Below are 23,917 nucleotides of genomic sequence, written 5' to 3'. Positions count from 1 at the left end.
GAGACCAATACCAGGGGAATTATTTGCACTTTTAAGGAGGAGCTGGATCACAGCTGCTATAAATCAATGTTATTCCATCACCTGATTTACACCTATATTGGGTTTGTGTGGCAGGGGTTTGGTGGTGGGGAAGGGGTTCCGGGGACAGCAGTCAGAAGCTGCTGGAAGCTTCCCTGGCTGGGAGCTGGAGCCGGCCCAGGCCCAGGCCCGAGCCCGAGCCCGAGGCCGAGCCCGTGCCCGTCAGCGACGGCGGTATCGCCTCTGGGAGAGCGGATTTCAGAGGGGGAACCTGCAGCCAGGAGGGGATTGGGATGGGAGAGGAACCCCTCTGCGGATCCCGAGGGCAGGGAGGAAGGAGGGCAGGAGGGGCTGCCCCCGCAGCCCGTGGGGAGACCAGGCGGCAGGCTGTGTCCCCCCAGCCCACGGAGGGCAGCGGGGGAGCAGATGCCCACCTGCAGCCCGGGGAGAGAGGAGCCCACGCCGCAGCAGGGGGGTGGATGCCCCCCAAGATGGCCGCCCCCCCCCAAGATGGCCGCCGCTCCCTGGGGAAGCCTGCGCTGGGGCAGGCTGTGACTGAAGGTCGGCCCGCGGGAAGGACCCATGCCAGGGAAGTTTGTGAGGAACTGCAGCCCGTGGGAAGGAGTCACCTTGGAGAAGTTCGAGGAGGAGTGAGGAGTCCTCCCCCTGAGGAGGAAGGAGCGGCAGAGACAAGGGGTGAGGAACCCACCCCAACCCACATTCCCCGTCCCGCTGCGCCACTCCGGGGGAGGAGGGAGAGAAAACTGGGAGTGGAGTTGAGCCAGGAGGGAGGGAGGGGTGGGGGGAAGGTGTTCTAAGGTTTGGGTTTACTTCTCAGTATCCTTGTTTTGATTTGATTGGTAGTAAATTAAATTGATTTTGCTTCTTCCCCAAGTTAAGCCTGTCTTTTGCCCGTGACGGTAAGTGGTGAGTGATCCCTCCCAACCCACGAGCTTTTCTTTATATTTTCTCCTCGTCCCACCGGGCGGGGAGTGAGCGAGTGGCTCCGTGATGCTTTGTTACCGGCGGGGCTTAAACCACGACAACACCCATTACAGATGTAAAAGAAAATAAAACCTGAAGGAAAAATGCCATGTTTTAATAAGGAAAATGAAGCTTTTAGAGAAAGGTGTTATCTTATAGTAGACAGGCACGCCTGTTTGGAACAACAGAGGGGCTTTGGATTCATGAACTCTTCTTCTGATCTGAAATAAAAGCAGCAACCTTCAGTAGTTTTACCAGTATACATGCCTTTGATTTTTTTTTTTTCTAATCAGCCTCTAATACATGGAAGAATGTAAATGTCATCTATTAATCCCTCCCTCTGGAATTCACTGCAGTTCATCACTAGACAAAAGAACTGTGTTTTTTAACTAAAAAACCCAGTATCATATAGCAATCTTCTCCCCCTCAGAGCCCTTCTGTAGTTTCATACAAATTAGTACAAACTTGGTTGTTTGTTTAACACTCTTTGCCTTAAAGTAGGGCAATCTTACTTGAGTGGATTACTACACCTTTAATCCTAGTACATTAAATAGTAAATGTTGAAACTATTCTTTTGAATGCACTTACCAGAAGGAAATGCCTTGTTCCAGGTTACTTCAAATATTGAACCTTCAGTTCAGAAAATAGTGACATGGGCTGAAACATTGCTAATAGGATAAAAAGGAAAAGCGAATGGTAGCAGGTACCTCTGGGCTGAACAAGGTCACTGTTAGCTGTTGGGTGACTGTATCTCAGAAAGTTTATAGTGGCTGGTATTTCTTATATTTACTTGTTGCAATTCAAACAACAACAAAATAAAACCCATATCTGCCTCTCAGAATCCTCTACAGGTGTTTTTCATGGCAATTCTTCTGTAATGTGAACCCAGCAATTTCTCTTAACCCCTCACAGATCCAGAGGTGGAAGGAGTTTGCAAGCAAGAGATTTCCACTAAGGAGGGGGATGAATCCTTCCTAATGCAAACACGCTGCTCCACCTGGTGCCTCTCCAGGTACTGCCATGCTAGCAGCACCGTGCAAGGAGGGGGGCTGTCTTGCAAACCGTTTAGCATTTTATAGATCAAAAGTAACATCTGAAATCCCATTCAGGTACTGGTGAGCATCACAGACTATAGCTCAGGGTTATATATGTTATTTATCCTGAGGGCTATTAAATTCTAAACCAGCTTCAACTTGGCGGTGGGGAAAATGAAGCCACAGTGAGTTTAAGTAATCTATCCCAGGAATGACAGGAGGCAGCGGGTGATGGAAGTGATGCCTGTATCTTTTACAAACGACCACAACCTTCTCACCCAGGGTTTTTCGGTTAGTTCCCCACTGAAACATACACATGAGGTTTTCCATCATTCACACAGTTACACCTTTCAGCTCAAATCTCCAAGCAATGCTAAAGCCTCTTGGGTCAGGATGGCCACAGAGAAGGCTCAGGCTCCCATAGGTGGAGCCTCTTTTCTGGAGAGCAGTAGTAAGGAAATCCAGGGAGATATTATTTTACTGACTCTTGTTTATTGCAAGACACTAGATGCAGATCAGGTTTGGCCATCTCTTGCCATGCTGTACCGACATTTTAAGTTTTTGTTTGCCTTCCTTGGCTAATTGGGAGGGGTGGCATTAACATCCTCAAAGAAAACCACTTGACTGGTGCCCAGGCTCACTGCCCTGGTCTCACTGCTGAAGTCTACTTAGTCTGCCCTGCTGAGACAGATGTGTCCAAAAATATGCCCAGAAAGGCCTCTTGCAGGGTGAGTGGTGTTTAGGCAACTGCTTTGCTTTGCTGAGGGTGAAAGGTGGGAACTCTGCTGCTTTCCCAAAGTTGTGGGTCTTGTCCCTCTCTGAAGTTTGTGCTAAAGCCAGGGATGTGGGACGGGGTCTCTGGGACTGATGCGGAGCACCAGCTCTCATCTATCATCATCTCTGCCTGCACAAAGGGAAACAGAGCGAGATACAGACTTTATCAGGTTAATTAAATAACAGATGCTGTTGGGGAGAAACAGGAACAGCCCTTCAGTTTGAAGAAATCCCCCCTTCTCCAGAGCCAGACAAATACATGGGAGGACAAAGACTGCCCTACCACATCCCCCAGCCGGGGGACAGACACACCAGCTTGGGAAATGTGATTGCTTCCCTCTTTGGCAGCAACTTGTGAGTTAATGAGTTCCCTAGGTTTCAGGCAGTAGACTGCAAAAATGTGTCTAATACATCAAACACATACAACATCTGTGGAGAATTTCTTTTTCCTTTGATTTACAGTTTAAAAAAAGAACAACTTTGCAGTGACTAGAATAAATTCTAAACAATGAAAAAAACCAACTCATTCATTTTTTTTCAGAAAAAAAGTCAATGAATTGCACTGAGAATATTCAAAATTCCAATTTTTTCATTTTATCACCATTTTATCTTTATATTTTATTAATAATTTATTGTGATAATTTTTATAATAAAACCAACCAGTCCTCATCTGCTAGACCTTTACTGGGTACATCAACTCCATTTTGGAGTTCAGAGCCTTCAGAACATTTCACAATAATTAAGTACTGAAGTGTCAGTGAGTGACAAAGTGATATTAAAAAATATTTTTGATGCTTAAACCCCAAAGTTCCCTACTGAAAAGGTGAACATAAAAATCATAAAAATGGCACAAATGAAGCAATGCAACTGGTACCTAGAACTCCTCAAATTAAGGATAAAGAATGTTATTTCCCCCTCTCGCTTCCAGTCTTTTTGCAGTCCTCTGCTATGGAAGGCAACTCCTCCCTTCTCCTCCATCCCCTCTCCAACCTGGCAAGCTGCTTCCCAGACTGCATGTTTGCCCCATAACAAATCGAAGGACAAATGTGAAACAGTGTTCTGCTGCAAAAAATGAAATGAATACAAGACAAGCCTGATTATATAACAGTTCTCAGAACAAAACTGTATCCTGTATGTACCTCAGACAGTTTCAAAGACAGAGCGTGCCTTCATTTAAGGTGCTTGGCTCAGGTCAGTGTTGTTCTATAGGCATCCCCTCTCACGTCCTGTTGACCAGTGCAACTATATACGTTCAAGTCTAGTGTTTACAAAAGTAATAATCTTAAGGTAAAATTTTAAGATCTGTCTGTATAAAGGTCTATAAACACTTCTGCAAATAATCAAGTGTTTCCATGTGATTTATTGAATACTGAAATGTTTGAAGGTTTGTGACAGCTGCACATCCACAGCTCTAAAATGTGCTACACGCAAAGATGCGGTTAACATCTCTCTGAACTCCTTTCCCCTTGTTTTTTACACTCATCATACTGACGTGTTTCAGACATCTGCACTTTCTAGATTCTCCATCCCCTAAAGTTTCTGAGGCTTCTGGACTCTCAGTATAATCATTCAAATCCCAGACATGCTTTGTACCTGCCAACAGCACTCCTAGGAGAGGAACTAGACATGCTCAGTCCCTCTCAAGATTTAACTCAGCAGCTGTTTTTATTGTGTAAACTTTTAAAAATGTGCTTAGCCCTATTTGATGCACCATCTACAGTCACTGAATCAAAGAACTTCTATGTGAAGAGGTAGATTTCAAGAGATAGATTAAATACAAGAAATCTAAGGACAGAGAAAAATTATTGAATGGAAAATCTTAGGTAAGGTCGGATGACAAATACATAGCTTCAACCTTTACATGTGGAAAATGATCTTATTGATAATCAGAATCACTAATAGGGGTGTAGCAGCTAATGCAGGGAAATATTTTGCCTCTTTTATAAGGTGGCATACAGGAAGGTGAGTGACATGTGACAATGCTGGTTTAGGTGGTCCATAAATGGCCAACTGCAAGTGCAGTTCCTGAACTCCTTTTATTACTCTCACTTTGTTCTGTAGCTTCTCCAAAAGGGAGAGCTATAGAGGATAGGAACTATTCTCCCAGCTGGGCCCCTGGAAGCTAAAAGATGATCTTTTCTACTGGCAGAGCTTGGGAAGCATCTAATGGTGCAGATAAATGCAGTAAGATTCACATCTTTCTCTGCTTTTTAAGTCTGAGAAATGTGTATCTGTAATTGTCCTGACTTACATGTGGTAACTATGTAATGTTCCTTATTACAACATGACGTATCCTTTTTACGTATCCTCCTTAGAAAACAGTTTCCTAAACCAGAACTTTATACAAGGAGCTCATCTGCGTGTCAAGGTCCTTGGTAAATCCTTCATCGAGGCTAAGTCTCAATAGACTTCCCAGCACTGAACCAGACGGTAAGTAGTCTACTATTTCCTATTTATTATATGAATTGAGTATGATATTAAAGGAGAGGGTTAATGTTAAATACAGGTGTAAAATGAATAACCACATTTGGGGTTTGCTGCCTCTAAACTGATTACCTACACCATGCTTCCATTTTCAAAGTTATGCATGAGTGACAGCAAAATGCCAAACATGAAATATTGATGAAATACCAAGAAAATAGAGCTGTAAGTAACGAAATCACCCTGGGATCTTTGGGAAAGTAATCATTCCTGATTAGTAGATAATAAATTTAAGTCACAAACAGACACCTTCAAATTAGATTTTGCATTATGTAAAAATGAAGTACCTAGTCCTAGGAACACACTTTTCCCATAGGAAACAGAGGTGGGGACCTATGTTCTCCACCCAGGCTCTAGCATCTCGAAGGGTGATCCATAAACCCACAAGCTAAGCACAGTTCTGCCTGGTGTTACGAAGCAGGGAGTGATGCAAATGGGACTATGCCAGAATACACCTCCCGTGCTGAATCCATGCTAAAGCAGCCAAACCAGAGCCTGCAGCTTGCTTCTTCCATGCAGCACCAGGGACTTGTTCTGAGAGGGTATGTAGGACAATTAATTTTTTTCAAAATGGAGAGATGTTGGTAGTCACATTTTTTATAATAATCTATCACTTAAAGCAATCACTTTGGCAGAGAGCTTATGCCCATAGTCTCTTCTTCCCAGAAGCACATCCTCTCTATGAAGCTGAAGATTAAGTGCATATAGAGGTCCTCCCACTCTCCTGTTGCATATAAGACTGCACTAGTCAGATGCAAGAGTGCTGGGACAAGTGACATAGCTTGGTGGCTACTAACAAGGAACCTGGCTTTTTAGTAAAGTCCCTGTAGGAGAGGTCTCCAGGACCACCGCAGAACTGGGGTTGTCCTGCAAGTGAAGGGAAAGCCATGTGCCTCTCCACATCATTTGAGGAGCAACAGAGGCTGTGGCACAGTTGGGCAGGTAGCTGGCAAGACCTGAATTCAGAGAAATCCCAGTGCAGGCCCTAAGGAAGTTTTTAGGCTAAAATCTATTCACTGAATATATGTAGACACCAAGTGCATTTTACAGCTGCTGGAGCTGCAGCTTTCAGACCACATTTTCAGAGCTAGTCACCTCCCTTTGTCCTAAGTCTCTTTGGATGTTTAAAGGACCTTTTTGATCCTTACTTTTAAACACATTTAAAATTAAATACATGTTTTCCCTGAATGATATAGCAAGTGCAATAATAGTTTGGTTTTAGTTACTGGAAGAATATTTGAGCAACATCCTTAAACTGTTATGAACCCCTTTCAGGACTCCGAAATGTAAGTCTTAAAATTCTGTGGAGAACTAGTGGTAGGAAGAAAATCAAGGTTTTTTCACAAATATATGTTTAAGAAATACATCAGTAGTCTGTGTTTGAAAGGACTGTTGGGAATAAAGAAATATCTGGAGCTAGTAATTATAATCTCTAAAACATGAACACAAATGTACAATTATGAGCTTATGCAGTTTCTACTCAAGCAAATAGACAGTTAAAGGCAACTGAATTACCCGTGCAAGTTCCTTTCAAAGTGAGTAAAGGTGCAGAATCTGGCCCTAAGTGAACTGCACCCACCTAGCTAAAATATGCTGTTGCTGATTGATTTTTGGGGAATGATTTCATTCTGCTTCACAGGGAAAACACATCTCGTTTGATAGAATGTAACAGACTGCTAAAGCACTTGGTAGCCCTTGTGATCAATTAAGGGTCAGGATGGTTTGATAAATTATTAAATAGTATGAAGAAAGAAAAGACCAGCAACCGTCAGATGCATTCTTCCACCGGCAATATATTACCTTTATCTTTCTTGAAGTCTTGTTTATTTCACTATTATTGTTACTGCTTTGTTATTAAATAATAAACCCTTTCAGCATATGCCACATTGGGGAAAATACCATCCACAGGCTAATAAAGAACAGCAGAAAAAGAACAGTTAAGTGCATAACAACTTAATAAAGTCTGTCACTAAAATCCATAACTCCTTTTGTGGTCAGGAGCCAACTAGAGCCTGAATACAGCAATCTGATTCCTGGGGGGGTACCGCTGTGCTCAAGTGACTCAGACTTGAGACAAAAAGTACGGGTTTTATAACCTTTTGCTACATATATAAAATTTAAATATGTTTTCTTTATAGTTCTGAAAATAACAATTTATTGCAAGTTCACATTTGAAATACATTCACAATTTGGGATCCAGGTATGAAGCAGATCAGGTTAGGTCATTTAGGTGCTAACAAGAGCTGTGCTTTATGTTCACACTTTTTGAATACTTACTGAAGCGAACAATTCGCTAGAAACACAGGTTTGCAGGACTGAACCCCTAATGTACAGATTTACGAAAATTTGCTCTGAAAGAGCGAATTTTTTTTGCTTAATCTCTCCTTTAATATTCTACTTTTAAGGGATTGATTAAAACTTTTGAGCAGCCTTTTGTTAGAACCCACTTAGGGGTATAATTTCATCTCAGGGATTTATGAGTGCCAGTCTCATTAAACCTAACAGGAGTTACACATATGGAAATTGTGGTGCATGGGGAGGAGAATATCCCGTTTCATTTGCATAATTCCCCAAGACACTGAATAAGCCCCTTGTGTAATGTGTGATATGGCTGCATGAGTCAGGGGGGTGGGGGTGGTGAGACCCTGGTCTGCAGCGTGTTGGTCGTTTTAGGGGTAGCCACTGTCGGGAAGGATGAGAGGACAATTTAAAGCTGAAGTCTAAGTGCTCCATAGAGAGCAACAGGGTAGTAAGTGCTCCAAGGCAAGTAGATTTAGTAACAGTAAACAGGGACCAGCAGTAATAGAAAATGCTAATAAGCTACTGTGTTGCTGAAATGTAGAGGAAGAAAAAAATCTCCTTTCAAAGGCTTAAGCCAAAATCCATTTTAAATGTTTTCCTAACAGCCCCAGAATGTTTTATAATAGCAACTTTTATGTTTTTCTTTATAGAAACCTGTTAGGCTGATACCTTCATTCTGTACTAGCTTTTCATAGGTCTATTTTAGCAATGTATTCCAGTCTACTGTCTTACAGAAAACCAGCTGTCCCTGGTTTGCCCTCACTTTTTTTTTTTTTTTACTGTTATTGTATTTGGCTGGTGAGTATCTCATCCATATGAGCAACTCTTATAAAACTTACCAAAAATATCGCATTGTTCTGAATCTTTCCATTTTGCAAACCTTAATATGTGTCCCAGGAGCCAAACATCAGACGCACCACTTGATAGGTCTTGAACCAGTGACAAACGTGACAAAGGACCACCCTGTTATCACACCAGACATCTGCTCCCACCAGACTCACTCTCAGGGCCAGCAGCAACCACATCATTCTCCTTACGGCAGTGACAATTCACCAAGACAGCACTGGAGCCCCTGGAATTGCCCCAAATTTGCTTTGGTAGAGGTGAAACTGCAAACCAGCAGTCTTAACTGATAAAACCATGCTGACCTGCTCACTTAAACAGAGCCATGAACCAACAAAACCTCCCTGCTTACTGGCGCAAGAAACATCAAATGAAATGTTGCTGTGTAGCAACTGGAAAACAACTACACAGCCCAATAAAAATGTAAACTGCCCAATGCTGTTCTGTAACAGACCTACATCCTGATTAGACCTATAATGCATCCTTTCCAAGGCAGTAGCTTCCAAACAAATTTTTTTTTAACTAATCTTCACCCCAGATTCTAGCTGTGCTGGGCTGAGTGGTTTGCATACTGACAACACCCCTTCTTTGGCTATACTGGCGTTGGTGACACATCCCAATATCCTGTTTGCTCTTCTGTAGCCTAGTATAACTAATTGGGATAATGGCTTCAAGGCTTTACCTAAAAACCCCTAAGTCTCTCTTTAATTTATTTTAAATGAACTTAATGGTTTCTGGCAGCAGTCTGTCTTGTAACACATTTCCTCTATTTTGATCCGTTGCCCGCAGACATATTTTGCATTTGCCCACGTTGCTGTCACTGCCTCAGTCGCTGAAGGACGCGCTCAGTGCCTGGTATCGTCTTTGCACTTGCACTGTCCTTAATTACACTTTATATTTCTGTTATTGACATTACTGGTGAACTCTGATGTTTTAAAATTGATAATTTCCTCCAAAGCAAATTAAGTCAGTCAAACCAATCAATAAGGATAACTATATAATGAAACCAGAGGGACTTTCACGGAAATCTTTTTCCAGATGGAGTATTTATCATTTACAGACATCTCTTCTTGTTTTCGAGTGATGTTGTTATGCAAGTTATTCTGTCCTATTCCCCAATTTCTTATCTCAGATGATCTGAAAGTCAACTTGAAGCCCTGTATTGTGTACAGAAGCCACAGTGTGTCCTTCACCAGCACTGGCTGCAACATCTCCACAGAACTGGAGACAGGAGGCAGTTTCTATCCAGAGGAGCAGTCCTGGAGGTGGTCCAGGTCTCCTGATCCTCTCCCCACGGCTCAGCTTACACCAGCCTCAGTGATGCCCGCGTTCGGGTGAGTTGCGTAAAGTCTCCTACAGCCCCATGTCCCCTCACTGGGACACTGAAGTGACCTGTGGCATGGCCAGTCCCAGAGCCTGTGGGAGATTTTGGGGGCAGGGGTGTCTCATAAAAGCCTTTCCTATTTGCTCAGGAAAGATTATGTGCAGGAGCTATGTGTCTGCGAGGGAAAAAACAGCTGTGGCAGTGACAGAATATGGTTTTATCTTCATACATTTAAACATGGCCAACCACTACAACACATGCAATTTCTAAACACTAGTTACAGTGTCTGTAACACTGTTTTCAGCAGTGAAGACATTTGCATTTTTTCAGCAGTTGACACCAGTGACACAGAAGCACTGGTTTGCCTTTTTGAGTGTTGAGGAAGGAGTTAAAAAATCCTCAGGATTCATGAATATAAAAATTAGAACTGTAAGTAAAGCTGCTTAATGGGCACCATGGTCATTCTCAGCCTCTGCAAAGGGATGAAGGAAGCTGAGAAACCACCTAACAAACTGGTGGGAGAGGTAAGGGAGAAGTGGGGAAGGAAGAATGGGTTTGTGGGTTGAATGGAGGAATTTCAATTAAAATTCTCAATCTCCAGGAGTTCTTTTTTTGAAACTATGCTGAGATTCAACACCACTGGCTAAAACCCACCAGTATCTCTGCCTGGATCACATTAGTGGTGGAAGAAAGCACAGTCCTGTACACCACCTGTATGCTCCATGGATGTTCTGACGTATCAAGGTAAAAACTGCTGGATTTACCTCCTCTGTAACCAGAAATCTATTACATTTACAGCTTTTACAGTGTAGGAGAACCAAACTCAGGATGCTCTGGCTGCAGGCTGGCAGTGGTGACAAGGCTTTAGGCCTGGGCTAAAGCATCACCACGAGGGTGAGCGTGTGCTCAGGCAGGTGCTGTGTACCAACAGCGAGATGGGTAACGGGGGGAGCCTGGAGGTGACAGCCAGCATGGCTGTGACAGCAGCCTGAGACCGGTGTGAGCCACCAGCACCCGACTGATCCCTGCCAGTGTGATACCTTGGCCATGCAGCATCACCTCACTGTCACCAGCGAGGTGTATGGGGGGAACAGAGGCAGAAGTTTTGATATTCGGATACTCTGTAAAGGTGGAGTTTGAAAATCAAAGTGTTTCCCTATTACACACTTCTCACAGTTTCTTTCATCACCAAAGCAGAAATATCAGCTATGATTTGCAGACTCTGTGGTATTTTTGGAAAAAAAAAAAAAAAAAAGCCTTTTCTACAAACACCCAGACAGTTGCTTTAATTCTTTATGCATCTTTAGCATCTTTTTTATGATTATTACAGGAGAAAACAGAAAACTGGAAGTTGATCACTGCAGTCTGGCAGTTGTTCCCTTTCCCTTGTGACATGGACAATAGTTTACTTTGCCTCCTGTTCTATCTTAAATACTGCAATGATCCAACTCTTTGCAACTTCATGCTGCATCTCCCCCACTAATCAGCAGCAGACTATAATGTTGAGAGTATTTCACTAAGCAGTTACTAAGAGAAGAGCAACATGCCCAGCAGTCTGAATTTCTGCCCACTGAAAGCAGAATGGTACCAATGAAGAAGAAAACTCCTCAGTAAACACATTACAGCTAACAAACATGAACAGCAGCAAAACTTTCAGGAAACAAAACCTAAATGCAAAACTTTACACACCAAAAGAAGCAAGAATCACAGCCAACAAGCCCAGAGGGAGAGCAAATTATTTTACTCATTCATTTCCATATTACTACTTTTAACTCTAGTGAGAAAAAATCACTCACAAGAAAAAAATCTGGTGCAATGCCCCCCAGCCATATGGTATATATTGACATACATACCACAGACAGAAAATTGTAACACTGCACTTTTATTTCTATCTGACAACACATACTGTCAGTTGAGAGTCGCAAGAAAGCAGAGAAGAAAGTAATTCTGCATTTCATTCCTTTGCCTGAAGCTTACTTCTTCTAGACAAAACATTACCAATTCCAAATATGCAAGAGCACTTCCAGATCAGATATAAGAAAGGCAAATAAAAGCAAGCTACCAAGAACAGTAACCCTCTTGTAAAACATCAGTCATTGTAAACAGTAATTTTGGGGGAAAAGACTGCTGGTATTGAAGTCTTTGTCCTCGAAAGAGCACTTTATGACTAAATCTTAAAGGCTAATCTTATGCAGTCATTTCATGTTCAATATAGGATCTTAAAATATTGTCCTGGGAGAGCTGTAATGAACCTGCTGTTGGGTCAGTGCAGTGGCAGGGCTGAGTCATATTCCCCAGACCAGCACAGGCCACTCCGTGGACCTGGGTGAGCTGCAGCCCCCTCTGTGGTTGATGTCCTATGCACTTATGGGGAAAAAAAAACGAGAAAACAATATTCACATCTGAAGCCTAGTCAATGTTCATGTGATAGCAGCTAATGCCACAACATGTGTGAAAATTACATGTGCTACAGAAATAGGGTGCAGGGAGCCTCCACTACATGACCTCCAAACCGACCCATGGCTTTGCTGGAAAGAAAGCTTTATCCAGTGCTATGGCAATATGAGGACAAAACCAAGCAAATGATCACCTGTAAAAGGTCTAAGTTGCATTTCAGGATCTGGGACAGAAGTGGGAAAAAATATTTGGGCTCCAGGCTGTTACATGCAGGGTGTGAGTGGGAGCAGGGCATCCCGAGTGCCCCTGCTGCTGCTGCAGGTCTTCGAACTAGATGCTTGAATTTAATCTTAAAACTTCCTTGATTCAGTTCCATGAATGAACACTTAGCTAAAAGCCTGCCTCTCCAAGCAAACGACCCCCACTGTGACTGTAGTAGGATAAATGTTCCAAGATTTCACTGCAGTTTTAAGAAGGTTTTAAAAAATACAGTAAGTCAAAGTAACACCCAAGGCACTTACACTAGGGAGCAGCAGTCCCATTAACATATAAAGATGAGGCTAAAAAAATGAAGATCAAAACATGGCTCTGCTTTTTGACCTGCTAATCTACCCTTAGCAAGAAAAATATCTCAAAGAACTGCAGCCCCACAGCGAAGTTTCCCCCTTCATTATTATTTTGCAATACGATGAAATCAATAGGAAAGTGTGTGTGTGTCACAAAGGGAGAAATTTGAATTTCCATCTCTAGGTCTCTACATTTTTTCTTGTTCAAGGCAGATTAGCAGTTCAGCAAGTGAGCAGGTTTCCTAATTTACATTAATCTGAGCCTTGCCATGTATGCTAACTCAGATGTTATCTTGCTAGGACTTCCAGATACTTTGCAGTTGTAACTTTGTTGTCTCACACTCTCTGTAGTGTGAGCTGTAACATCAGCTCTCACAAGTATCAGTCCTTCTCCACAAGTCCACATTCTCTATTCTGATACTGATGCTTTTCTTGGAAGGCATCTCTTAATTTATGAATGGAGCTAGTGCTTCTGAATCTTGTTCCCCATTGATAGAGAAACTAGTATATAAGAAGATATTTCTGGTAAATAATATGCTGGCCAAATCTGAGTAGATTAGGGAGTTTCCAACTGATCTACAAATACGGGCCAAACATCACCAGACAGTTTGATCTGGAAAAATGGGAGGAGCCTAAAGCTGGCTAACAACGTATTCTGTAGTGCAGTGGCCTGGCCAAATCATCACTGAGGAAGGAGTCCGTATTGAATAAACTGCTTCTTGGGTAGATTGAAGCCTACTTTCATACGAGTAGAATGCAAATGGCAACAGAGCCATTCTGGAGTGAGGCTGAAGACAGCACCCTGGTGGCCTCCTGGGGAAGCTGCTCCGTGCCTAGAAGCAAGCAAAGACATGGAGGAGTGGGGAATGCCCCCGTGTCCCGCTTAACAAAAAAATATTCATGGCAGAACATTTGTGATCACTTTTTGTGGCTGTAATGAATTTGATATACTCCATGCTTATAACACTGCCTGGTCTTTATTTTGCAATTTATCTCAATGAATCACCATACTTCACTTTGAAATAATTTCCATAATTAGTTTTCCACCTATTTTTCATGTAAATATTTTGGAATACCAGCAGTGCACAACTAGAGCTGCAGGTTGTCCTGGTAATATATCAAAAGCTCAAGGGCTACCGATACTCTGCATATAGGTGTATATGGGATTTCTTTTGGAGGTACATGCAGGTTATTATTACTTACACAGCTCTATGCAGTGTAGTACAGAGTACAGATAGCTCTTTGGAAAATACATCTAAGCTTAAAATAGATAGCCATATTTTGATAGCCATAGAGAAATAATAATAATGGAAAGACCAAAACCATGCAATATTATCTTCCAACTTTTGAATACTTCTTTTTTCCTTGTTCCTTCTTAAATGCTACATTTAAGAGGTTTTTTTAAATAGTAAAGAAAGGAAATAAAGCATTTTATCACATGCAAATACACTGACCCTCACACTGTGTGACCTAAGCCCAGATCTGTCTAACCCATATCAGCAACTTATACCACTTGAACTATCTTACCATTAAGTTTGGCTATGCTGAAATCACTTCTCTGAATAATTAGACTCATGCAGGCATCTCCAAATTAGCTTTCAGCTGCTTAAGTCAGCTACTGATAAGAATATATAAAGTTGTAGAACTTTTATAAAAACTGAGTAAACACTCGAGTGGTTAGCCCCTGATGACTCCCATGGGTATGGTCCAGACCACTTGAAATTATACTTTAGACATTTAATGAGCCAGTCCTCACACAGTAAATCATTATGCTCCTTTTATAAACAACATGGAGAGATAGGTGCCTGTGATGGTCTCCACAGAAAGCTACCTATAACTTATGTCCCATTCAGCTGCACAAAAATTTCAAGCATTGCTCGATAATAAGGATTATGGAGCACAAAAAATTAATATATGCATCAAAAAGAGATTGTGATTCCCCTTAGCTAGCCCTACAATACAGCTATTTCCAAGAAAATGAAGGAAAGAAATCTTTTTGTTGCTAGCAGGCACCTTTTTTTGCACTAAAAAGACTTGTTAGGGATCACAGTGTATGAGCCAAAACAAATTCCCGGTATTCACTGCAGATGTGGCATTCAGAGATTTTGAATCTTTTTATAACTAATTCTACTCACTCTGTGCAAATGGCAATTTTCAGAGACATGTAATGTGGGTGGATTGTTTTAGGAGAATCATACCGTTAAGGATAGCTACCTCAGTAAATTTAATTTACTTTTGAAGTAGGAAAAAGTAAGAGTTACTGAAAGATTGTTTAAAGAAGACCATTAAGAACAGCAAAAAAAGGCTAAAGTGAAGAGAGGTCATGATAAATCACTGAGCAGTGGTGGGTGAAGCACGGTGGGTTTGGTGCTCTCTCTGGGGTGCTTTGAAATCATGAAGGTAACAAAAGATGCTATATTAGTGTAGGAAAGCTGAAAATAATCTTCAAGACAAATACCCTATGAAACAAACAAATCTTTGCTGCTGAAGTGGATCATTTTAATGTGATGTATTATTCATAAAAATGAATGCATGGCTATATTCAAAGCTGCATCTGAAATGCCTCAGAGCATCTGGACAAGAAAGTAATAGTTAAATAACTACATTTCTACCAAGTATAGCGTAGGTATAAGTGCGCTTCATATCAGTATAGGTCTTCTTACAGGGAAAATGAATAAGCTAGTACAGTATAAGATATCTTTTAGATATCCTGTTAGAATTGGATCTCTGCTGGAGAATATAACAGTTTGATCACAGTTTCCTTCCTAGAGCTCCTGTTGTTACATCAGTACAAATTTTTTCTTCATAAAATGTGTCTTAAAATCCAGTATATCATAGAAACCCTTATTTTAGAGTTTCTGAGACTTCTGTCCAGATGAGATTTCCTGAAGGAAAGCCTTTCTTTGGTCCAATGATCTAAGCAGGAATAGCAGTAATTCTGCTTTGAGGCTTATGTTTTTCCCATGGAGCTTTACTGAGCTATGATGTGGTCATGCAGTTCTTCCCTGTAACTATTCAAAGAAAGAACATTCCATTCTTTACTCCTTCCTGAAGAATCACTATGAGATTGTGTTACATTAAATTAAAAAATGTAGTTATGCCACTTATTGCAGCACATTCCAGGAATGTTGACTGTGAATTAAAGTCTGACTTAACAAACTTTTGTGCATTTTGTACAAACCATCAGTTCTAACTCCCCCGAACCCAACATCTGAGTTCTTGGATTAATTTTTCACAAGGAAGAAGCAGATACACTTTGATTTGAACAGCTTCATCTCTGTTAGTTCCTCTGTTCTCATGCCTACTTCTCCCTCACTCCCACTGCTTCAGCAAACCTCCTTCCCCTCGATGTCTCCACCATCCCGTTGTTCCTATTCTGTCTGCTTCCACACTTTCTGTAGACCTCAAATATCCCTGTTCAGATTTGCTCTACAACCCACCGCTTGACCCTATTTCCTCAAGTAGCTCTCAAATGACAATCCTCACTAGAGAAATGCAGAACAGAGCTATCTTCACCTTCCTTCTTGAGAAGAAGTGGACCCAAGAAAATATCAAACAGCTAATTCCAAAGCAAACCACCAAGGCTCATGAAATCCAGTGTATGTTGGTTAGGGGCTTCTCTGTCACTGATCTCACAACAGTGTGCTCACAAAATCCAAGAGCTCCTGCACATACCTGTCAAGTCCTCAAGTGACTTCTGGAACTAAAATGACCCACAAAGAATGAAAAATAGCCTTTCATTGCAATGTGCCATCACCAGAAGAGCACTCTTCTCTTTATTGTGCAGCCATTTGGCTGAAAATGAAATCTGCAGATTTCCAGTTTGGTCCATGACAATTGTCGATTCCCTTTGTTTCATTCCCATTATTTGAAGGGCCTTGATGTTTTCAGTGTCATCTAAACATAACTGGCCTATGTTGTAATTAAACTTTGATCACATTTTTAATGGGATCTCAGAGGAAAACAGTATTTGACTAACATGTATTATTCTGCATGTATTAATCAAGTGAATTCTTGTTGAACTGCCCGAATTTCACATAATAACCACTCTTCTCCATTGTTAATTAGCAGAGCAGGAAAATGATAGAATCTGTTTTCACTGAAATAATACTTTTGTGTCCAGAATATTCTGAAACTTTTTATTTTAAATGTCAACTCTGATTCACTTAGTTTCAGAATATCATTTTTAGCCTTTCCTGAGGCACTTTACTTAAAAATGCAATATCCCTATATTCAAAAATAGTCCCAAACAATATCAAACAATACATTTATGGCATTAAGCGCTCGAATCACTTAGGCCAGCTGTCTCTTATAAATCACCATTAAATAGCACTTTCATGAGTATTGCTGTTAGTAAGCATTTTCATCAGTAATCTGGAAGCAGATCTGAAATCACCAACTGTGACACTTTCTGAATGATACAGACATTGGCCAAGTGGGAACAAATCCTGAGCCAGGTTAGTCATATGGAATACAGTAAACAGAGTCTTCGGTAAACTGAGTCTACCTTTAAAAACAGAGCAAAACAAAACCAAACCCCCACAGACCTGTAGGGACAAGGAAATGAGGCTACAAGAATACCTGTTGCTGGTGTTCATGTTTTTAGAAGGAAGCTGAAAATTGCTACAGTATGGAGAAAAGTTAATCTGCTTTATACCTTCTGCTTAGACATAAAAAAAGAGTCCTTACACTAAAAACTTAGAGTTCAGTCTCTATAGGTTATAATATATTTCTTGAAATTGAGAAGTGATTTAATATCAGTAGATAAGTATCCTAGCATAAAGAAAGTATCCCCTAATAAAAGACTTTCAGACACATCATAAAAGACATAATGAGAACTAGCTCCTGGAAGCTCAAATGAGACACACTGAAATTAGAAATTAGGCACCTTTTTAAACAGAGTATGATTAACAACTGGAAAAAAGTATACAAAGTGGATTCTTTGCCTCTTGTAGAAAGTGTAAGGTCATGCACTTTAGATAATAACATGAATACTTCCAGCTACAAGCTAGAAATGACTGAGGAGGAGAAAGCTCAATCCACATTAGTCAATCACAGTCTGACAATGAGCTACCAATGTGAAAAAAGGCAAACACTGCCCTAGAATGTATCAGCTCAATTATTTCTAGCAACGATGCGGGGAGTATTAGTACGGTACTGGTAAAGCACTGCTAAGACATCACTTCAATTATTGTGCGTAATTATGAATGCTTGTGTTCAAAAAAGATTAACTTAGGCTGGAGCAGCTGCAGAGAAGGACTACTAGGATGATGAGAAGAATGTAAAATATGTCATAAAAGGAGACAGAAAAAGCTTGTCTTGTTTAGAGAGAGGATGACTGCTATCGCTAAATATAACGGGGGTTGTAAAGGAGCTGTCTAAGCCAAAGGACAATCATGGTGTAAGAACAAAGGGTGGAAACTGGACTTGAATACATTTACTGTAATTTAGATCCTTTTTAATCACTAGGCAAATGAAGCATTGAAACAATTTTGCAGTAGGAATTTGGGAGATAAACAACTCTAACCAGCTTTAAGACAGAGCTTAAATCCACAGACATTCAAGCTACAGCATCATTGTCCTGGTTCCTGCAGCACTGGGGACCAGAGCCAAACTGAAAGGTCCCCTCCTGGGGACGGTTCACTGGCATCACAGGGGTCAGGCGTCAAAATGGGCCAATCACCCCCAAACTGCAGGAACTGCTGAAACAAGCATGGAGCTTAAATTGAGATCAAGCCCTGAAGTTAGTATCTTACTAACTTATCTTCTCTCAAAGAAAATTAAATTATGTCTTCTTAGAAGCAGCATAGTTTCTGGGCTCTCTGTTAATGTCAGAAATTCACTTTTAGAAACTTGCACTAATAATTCATTTATTTTTTTCAAAGCAAAGCTTAAATTACACTGAAAGTGCCATAGTTAAATGGACTTGTATCAAGGTTCATACACAAATAGGTAGTATTTAGGTCAGGCTGCCAAAAATAAGAATTATCTCAATATCAAACAAATATTCACTGTTTCTTTTGTACTTCATGTGAGTAGGAAGCACTGTTTCAGCCACAAAAAGACAGGTTAGTATTTATTAACAGTAGTTCAACTTAATGTTGTCTGACTCAATTAAATAAATGTTGCTGCGAGTACCTTTCTTGTTGCATATGAAGTGGTGGAGCAGTGCTTTACTTTAATAGCAATCTAGCTACAGGATGATCATATATTTTCCTCCCACCCACCCCCATTTTTTAAAAAAAGGTCATTTCATTGCACTAGCTTCCTGAAACACTTCAGATTTATTATTTGTCCTCAGGGCACAAAAAAATACAAAATCTGCTTATGAAGACTCTAAGCTATTTTCCCTTGATTAGAATAATTTTGAAACTACTTATAGCTTCCTACCATGCTATCAGTTTTTGCCTTCTTGGCTGCTCTAATTAGATTGACAGTTTCTCAACTTTGTTATGCTGAAAACTGTAGAACTAGATTTTAAAAAAAAACACCTCAAGAAACAAACTGCAAATAAAATGGATGCGGATCTAATGTTAAAGTGCAAATTCCTCTGTGTTTAGAATTATTACTAAGTTTTTGTGAAACAAGGTAGGTAGTTCATGTAGCTTGTGGAACTCATAAAACCATACCTACGATTATTTCCACTTGACTGTAGCCCATTTTTATCAGTTCCAGAGTTCATGTTTTTTCTCTGGTGCAACTACTTGCCTTCAAGATGTTTTATTTTGTGACAAATCAAGTAGAGGGAATACTGTACATTTTCTTTTACTAGTAAAACAAGGAGGAAAATTTGGATCTTTTGTTATTTGTGTTAGACTGTGATTCATGAAAGTGAGCACTAGTTGAATGAGTTTTTAACATGGGATTTTTTAAATAACTGGCATTGTTTTTTGAAGTTATTTATATTTCATTTCATTCATTTATAAAGAAATATCTAGGATAAGCACAGAAGGCTCAAAATAAAGCATGCCGCAAGATTACAATAGGTAGGAATCAAGAACCTAGACCCTCTCATAAGTCGTCGGCAGATGCCTCTGTTGGAAATTGCAAATGAATTCAGTTCAAAATTAAATGCTTTCCTAGTCATTCACTAGAGACTGGAATTCAGCCTTTAAACACACATGGGAAACCATCAAATGTGAGTCAATAAAACAACGCATGAAAAGCCACTTGTCCTGGCAAGACTCTTCTACACCAGCTTTTGAAAAAGCACTTCAGAGGGTTTGCAATAGCACAAATTCCACAGCCAGTGTAAAACCAGATTGTGTTAACAGAAACCTTTCCTCCTTTTTCTTACTCTGTGACATTAAATAGAATTTCACTTAAATAAATTTTTTATTACGTATAGAAAAAAGTTGCTTCCTATAATTTTTAAGCTATGCTTAAAGGAAGCCATAGCTGCATTTCAGCTATTCCCAAGGCTGAACTATGAAGTGGTTTGTTACCAAAACCAGACAATACCCTGAGTCTCTGGAGGAGAAAAGCCAGGGTGGTACTTGGCTCCAGACAGAGACAATGTAGACGTGCCTTCACGCGAGCGAGGGGTCTCGGCTCCTCACAGACAGTGGAGGTCTGATCAGCCCAGGGCATGGGACACATATCTGCTTTAAGACACTAATTCTCTACATGTCACAAGCTGTATCAACTGCACAGTGATGTCTAAAAACACCTGAGATGCTTGGGGCATCCAGAAGATACAAGACCTGATGTGGCTCCATGTTCTCCTGTGGCAGGTGCTGGAGGCTGGGTGATGGCATAGGGAACCTTGACTTGCTGCAGATGTCTGGGTATGGATAGTTGAATCTGACCCTAGGCTGAACATAAGGGGGCTGCAGTGGATTTTCCTACTCTGAGATGTGTGTATGTACATCCTGGCGCAGCTGACATTTTTAAATCTCTTTAGGGTGATATTTTTGCTTGGGACTGTAATTGGGCAGTATCCACCTTCCTAAAGATAAGGATGGAAGGGAAGAGATCAAGAATTCATACAAGCCCCAACATTTTCTTTTGCAGATAGTTTATCTCAGAAGACAAAATTCTGTATTTCCTTCTTAAGTGTAAAAATCTATATTTCAATGATTGCTTTACATTCAAATAAATCTAAGTTGGAACTATACCAAAATTCCCTAAGTAATTTTTCATAAATACTCAATTTAAATCTCCATATATTACTGACAAATGTCAGTGTTGTAAAGCTCAGTCACAGAAAAGCCAAGGATAATTAACCAGTTGTAAGCTGACCTTACCTCATCTTTGGGGAAGGAATAGGAAGGGCTCTTAATGGAGAGTCAGAGTTTTGTCAGCATTTTACTTAAAGGACAAACACCATAGTCTATTTCTTCTGGCTGGTTTGTAAAATTATGCTTTGGATATTAATTAAAGTAAATTTACCAGCTGGAAGTCCTCTGCTATGAGCCAGAGATACTATGCCACTGACTTCTCTGTATTAAACTTTTATAATTCTCATAACCTACTTGAAGTAGATAGCTTTTTTCCCATGCACTACTGGGCACTTCTAACAAACTTTATACATCTCTTATGATGACAGCTAAGATCTTAAAAGCTAGTTTTCTAAGGAACATCCCAATCAATTAAATTTAAAAATCTTCATATGCCATGAAATCAAAATCCTATGTAACAAAGCGTTCTGCTTTACAAAGTCCCTCAGTCTCTATGCTCCAATCTGTCCCCCTGCTCTGATTTCACTGTAATCTAGCTTTTTTCCATGTGAAGTGACTACAGCTTCTTCCTTGAACATATCTATGTGACCGCAAATTTACAAAGCTTCAGGAACAGTCCACTTTTTAACCCTATTGCTCCAGTGGTTAATCAGCTCACCAACACACTGCTCCATTTGCCCTGAAGAACAGCATGTATCTTGTACATTCTATCCTCCCTACCAAGCACAGCTACAGCTTCCTTCACATTTGCTTTTTCCCCCAAAATTGTCCCCCCAGTTAGTCTAACAATTAATAATATGACTGATACCATATTGTGATAGCCTACAGTTGTCCTGTGCTTTATATGTTTTACAATCTTACATTGTTCTGTCAAATAAAGAAGAAAATGTGATCTGTAACTTTTTGTGTTGAGGTCCAGAGCTGAGCTACTCACCTTGGTTCCTTCTAAAATCACCATGAAGAAATCAGCAGTTTTGGAGAGAAGTCATCTGACTAGTTCAGATGGCTACTGCAGGGTAAGACGACATATGTCCCCAAAGTGCCAGTCTCTCTCCCCAGAGCAGGAAGGAAGCCTTGGGGGACCAGCTCAGCTGCTCACCACAACCCCCTGCCATAACTGAATATGACAGACATCTTTCAAAATTCCTCTGGATGAACAGCAGCTAGCGTCAGAAAATTACATCTTCAGAAGTACTTTGCATTTCAATGGCAGTCCCTGGAAAACGGGGCACCTGAAGGCAGGTCTGTGTGTGAATGCCTCAGCCAGCCAGCCAAGTTCCCCACCTTATACGGTTGTGGAAGGTGGCAAAGCTGAGCTGCATGAGCATGCGGACTGCACCTGGACGAGCCATAAACTTGGCAATAATGGGATAAGATTGTGAGGCTATAATAGCACAGGAACGTATATAAATTATAGAGGCTGTTAATATATTTTGGAGGGCTTTAAGGACTTTGCTTAGCTGCTTAAAAGTAGTCATTCATGATAAAGCAGAACTCATAGCTTGCTTAATGCTTTTGCTTAAGGTTGACCTATTCTCTGATGGGAGGAATAAGAAGATTCAGAATGCCCCAGAGCCAGTTTGAGCCAGGAAAAGGAGCCATAGTAACAACTAGCCTAAAAAACAGGAAAGAGAAAGAACCTGCCTGGAGATAAGAAAAAGGACCCAGTGACAGAGAAGATGACCACAGACCCAAATATTACTGCTGGACCAGACTATGGTGTGAGTGGCAGGAACTTAGATTGTAAGGGCATAATTGCCCAGGAGTTTAGTGTTGGGGGTCCCTCTCTGGAGGCACCCAGCTGGAGCTGGCTGAATTTGTGCACCATAGATAGAATAAATCACACTTTTTATTTTGAAGGCCTTGATTAGAGATTCTGCTTTAGGCAACTTAGGGTTGAGCCTGAGAAAAGAAGAAGCACCCGAGGGTGACTCTGTGTGTGTGTGAGGAGTCGAAAGGGGCATCCATCGGCTCACTGGAGTCGCCCGCTGTGAAGGGACTCTGGTCCTAGCAGGTAAAGTCTCAAGGGGTGTGTGAATGCTTGCGCAGCGTCTTCTCCCTTAACATCTGCACAGCAAAAATGAAGTACCTAATAAAGTACCTAAGTAATCCTAATGAAAGGATCCTCAGAAACAGGCTGAGGAGATCCATCTAGGAGTAAAACACAGAAGAAAACCCTCAATGTTCCCGGTTTTAAAAATGTGAAAAATTCAGGTAGTCAGTTCCTCAGAAATATTTCTCAGAATAGAAAATGTTCTTGAATTTTACGTATCCTGCTCAGCGTATTTCAGTGGAGACCAACTAAACATTTATTTGTTCCATGCTAAGCAAAAAGTCCTCAATAAATTCTTCAGAGCAAATCCAAATTCTGTGTTCATGCTAAATCTTTAGCCAAACTTGAATTAAAAGCTACCATACACCTCTTTGATAGTCTCAGGGAAAACTGCAGCCAAAGCACATCCCAGTTTATTTTGGTTGAACTCTTGGCAGATTATGACTGAAGATTTTTTAAAGAGTTCATTACATCTTTGCCCTCCTTAAGCAAAGGTTATCCCAAAGCTGCCTGTTTGAGCGAATTATGACTACTGGTTGGTCACTAGTGCCTGTGATACTGCATGTTCAGTGATAAATTTAAGTAGGTAGTTAACAAGGAGAAATCTCTACCAAGACTTTTATTATGGAATCTAAAAATAGTAAAGTTTCATTTACAGGGAGAAAATAATGAGCTTAATGTATATATGTACGGAGCAAGCAGATGAAATATTTCAACAATTTCACTATTCACATAAAAATTAAAAATTTAAACTTAATCTTTCTAAAAATTAAGACTTGCAGGATAAAACAGCTCTTAAAGATTTTTTTTTTTAATCTAGACTTCATTAATGCTCATATTCTTCATCTTAACAGCTAATGCTGTCAGCATTTATTGATTCAGCCTTCTAATAATTACATCATCTTTCCAGCATGTCAGAGAATGTCAAGGTGACTGTGATGCCATATGACTGGAGTATGACT

The 23,917-nt window shown here is 40.6% G+C and overlaps 1 protein-coding gene across 1 annotated transcript in view; it reads right to left on the bottom strand.

Annotated features, from left to right (window-relative positions):
- Positions 1-23,917, bottom strand: part of RELN (reelin) — a 320,676-nt gene that overhangs the window by 218,142 nt on the left and 78,617 nt on the right. The gene's annotated exons all lie outside the window — the stretch shown is intronic.

The sequence above is a fragment of the Haliaeetus leucocephalus genome, unplaced genomic scaffold, assembly GCF_000737465.1.
Source record: "Haliaeetus leucocephalus isolate CR32 unplaced genomic scaffold, Haliaeetus_leucocephalus-4.0 Scaffold751, whole genome shotgun sequence".
Classification (NCBI taxonomy): domain Eukaryota; kingdom Metazoa; phylum Chordata; class Aves; order Accipitriformes; family Accipitridae; genus Haliaeetus; species Haliaeetus leucocephalus.
This window is presented reverse-complemented; position numbering and strand designations above follow the sequence as displayed.